Here is a 3,837-nt window from a genome sequence, read left to right on the forward strand (position 1 = left end):
TATATATATATATAGATATATTGTTCCCAAAATAAGCAAATGCTATTAAGCACAGGGTAAGGCAACTGACCTTTCTCGCCCTATCTAAATGGCGCCCCTACACCATTTAAACAACACCTGACGCTAAAACAGTAGCTACACTCATAATCACAGTATTGGCCTCAGACAACCTACTGACTGGGTATCGCACTAACGAATAACAACTTAAAGATAACATTTGAAATTATCTCTCCCAAAAGTACAACATATGATATGGTGAATCCATTAAATAACAGTTTGACACCTGATTTCGATATATATATAATTGTTTGGGCGAGACAAGAGCGCAACCTATTGTGTTTACCCATATAGTATTTTCATGTCAAAAAAACTTCCTGACAAGTATCAGATAGACGAACCTATTAATAATAGTAGATTCGCTTAGGAAATGAAGAATATTATTTTGATTCTGATAATTTAATTGAGTTTTTCTGTAGTGTGGGAAAGTTGGTAAAAATGAAAACAGTCTTTGTTATTAAATAAACAACAATTAAAGTGCAGCGATAGAACGCAGACAGAATCACAATCGCTTCTACTGGAGTGTTTGTTTAGCTCTACAGCCTACTTGTACTCAGGAGAGACTTCCGTTGGACAAAAGACAATGATCTTAAAATAAATCTGTACTCAACGAACTCCAGGGAGAAGTGAACTCTCAGGAGAGACTTCCGTTGGATTAAAGACAATAATTATAAAATAAGTCTTCATTCAACGAACTCCAGGGAGAACTGAACTAAGAAAGCACACCTGAATTCAATAGGTAAACTCGGTCAACAACGTCGCCTCTTGACCTTTGTTCTATTAGAGCACTGGTTGGCCGTTTCATTTAGATAGCATCATCTCGGCCAGAAAAGGATGTCACATCCGCCAAATTTTTTTATCTTAGATGCCATATATGTTACTGCAATATTCTCTGAGCAGAATAAACATCACCTACTATAAAGAATAAAAAAACTAGAATAAGACAACCTCACTGACTTCTGGACCACATGTTTATGCTGAAACTGCATAGAAAGTAAACACAAGAAATTTATTTTCAATTCCTGTATCACTAACGCAGGTAGAAAACATATATGTTTGTATATCACAATCCTACAGTACTGTTCAGAGTCTAGACTTAGAGCCTCAGATTTTCTATCGTCGGCACTGCACCCTTCAATCTGACTAATGAAAGTTAAAATGTTTTTGTATCTTCACATTTTTATATCTAAAGCGGACATTTATTTTAAAGTAAAAAATGGGGCATATTGTCCTTTCCAGGAACATTCAATTCTATTTCCATGCATGTTGTTGTTTTCTTATTGCAAAGCTACACAATTGGGCTATCTGAACTTTGCCCACCATGGGGAGTCGAACCCCGGATTTTAGCATTGTAAATCCGTAAACTGACCCACCGATAGACAATTACAACCACATCAGCTGACCATTTTATAAACTCTACAATGGTGAGAAGTCAGTAAATTCGACGATATAAAAGGACTTAAAAGCAGTAGTTTAAACCTGGGAGTATCTTTTGAAGCGCAAAATACGGACAATTTATGGACCATCTATGAAAATAAAAAGCTGACTAAGCTTTTCAGATAAAGTTTCGAATTTTTCGAAACCTCGTACTGGAAAGTGATACTGTCAAAGGCTGGCTAAGCTTTTCAGATAAAGTCTCGAATTTTTCGAAACCTGGTACTGGAAAGTGATACTGTCCTATTAAGAACGAGATGAATGGCAGAGCGTTTTCTTTTCTTTCTTTTTTACCATTTGGGTGTTTAGACCCCTAGTACAGCCATTGGGTGCCCATCTCCATGGTTGGGTCGCTGCCCATTACAATCACAAAGTTGAAAGTAGAATGTCATGTAAGCATCCATACACATGTAACAAAAACCTTACAGATGTCCTCCCCCTATTCTCAGTCTCTTTTCCAGCGCCACAACTAGAAATATCGCGCGTGCAAGGAGATCTTGGGCGCTCCTTGTAAGAATTGCTTCTCGCAATTTTTATTAGGTTTCAGAAATACTTCAGTGAGCCCCAAGAGCCAGTGAATCCAGATATATTCGTCCCTTGCACCTCTATTAGGGTCAAGGCCTCTGTCCACTTATTGTTCAGTTTCGTACCAAACATATGGAAGCCAATCATGTTTTCCAGTCCATCATGATGCCATGCACTGGTGAAACTTACACTTGGTGGTTCAGCGGAACTTTTAAAATTCAGTGAGTAATTTATTAGATTCAAACACTTTACGTTAAATAATCCTATCTATAATTCTACTATAGCTTATTAAAATTAATACAGAACTGATCGTTTACCGAGCATTTAGTACTTAATTAAATTCATATTTTTCTCGGCAATGAGTAATATCACTGAAATATAATGTCAGAATGATGTGAAAATTGAAAGTTTCATCATATGTATGCTCTGAGAACTACATACAACTTATAATTTAGCATATGCAACATGGTAATAAATTTTATCTTTAAAATTACACCATGAAAATACATTTGTACTCTTTTTTATTATTAGAGAGAATAGCAGTCAATGTGAATATTAAATACTATAAGATTAATGTTTTGGTATAATACCATTTTTATATGTTTTAAACAATATTTTAGAATATATCTATAACCTATTACACAGCTTTAATAGTGCACAGATATGCACTAAATATCTACTTTAATTTATTTTGTATATTAACACTTCATGTGACAGAGTTAATCTCAGAATGTCATAGACACTGTCTTATTTTTTGAATAAATAATTTACAAATTGCATCTAAACATAAGTTTTTGAAGCGTTGTGTTGTGATTGGCCTGCTTGATCTGGTCTGATATCATTGTTCTAAAAATTGTGAATTGATTGGCTTTCAACAAGTAAAGGAATATCTCATTGGAAGATAAACCTTTATAATTCATTATGGAAGAGTATGTAGTTAGAACTTCTTTACAAGAAACATTTTACCTAATGATTTTATCACCTCCCATGTTTTATAACTATATGACTTCAGATAAAATTTTTGAACAGCAATATCTACATTTTTACCCTTCTTAAGTTAGTACTCTGTATTAACTGACAATTTCTCAAAAATGTCAAACAAAACCCGCAAGCGTACTGTGCGACAAGACTTGAAGAATTAAAGAAATAAACAAAGTTTGCTAAGAAAAACTTTTTGCTAGGCTGACAAGGTATGGCTGCAGATATGGTGATGTAGACCAGGAATTAGTCGAAGCTTGTTCGTTGAATCTGGACATTGAAAAAAGGTTCAAATGGTTGAACAATACAAGACAATAACTTGGTCATCCAATGGATGACGTGTGACCTTACACCTGAGATGATATTATATGTTCATGTAAAATGGTTTTAAAATAATTAGGAATCTGATAATATTATGATATCTCGAATGTCATAATTTCATTCATAACAAACTTCCGATTTTGATATTTGGTAAGTTCAAATTATTTGGGATCCATAAGAGATGGGGTGGAGTATTTTCATCAGTATAACAAGTAATTTGGTATCCATTTTAATGAGGGCCCATGTAGTTATGAGCGACTCCCCTGATTATCTCCTCCTTTATTTGCTGTTATCCACATTTAAGGTATCTCACTCTCACAAATTGTTAATAATGGTAGAAACACATTCTGTTTGTCAATACAAGTTTGGTGTAAAGCGCACGTGAGGTTCATTAAATTCTCTTCCTTATTTGCATAATAATCAAGAAATGATCCTCAGTGGAACAGAAGGGAACTTATTATTGTATGAACATCATACAAGCTTATTAATGGATTAATAATTAGAATGTGTAGGTCTCAGAAG

The sequence above is a fragment of the Limulus polyphemus genome, unplaced genomic scaffold (assembly GCF_000517525.1).
Source record: "Limulus polyphemus unplaced genomic scaffold, Limulus_polyphemus-2.1.2 Scaffold45, whole genome shotgun sequence".
In the NCBI taxonomy this organism is placed as follows: domain Eukaryota; kingdom Metazoa; phylum Arthropoda; class Merostomata; order Xiphosura; family Limulidae; genus Limulus; species Limulus polyphemus.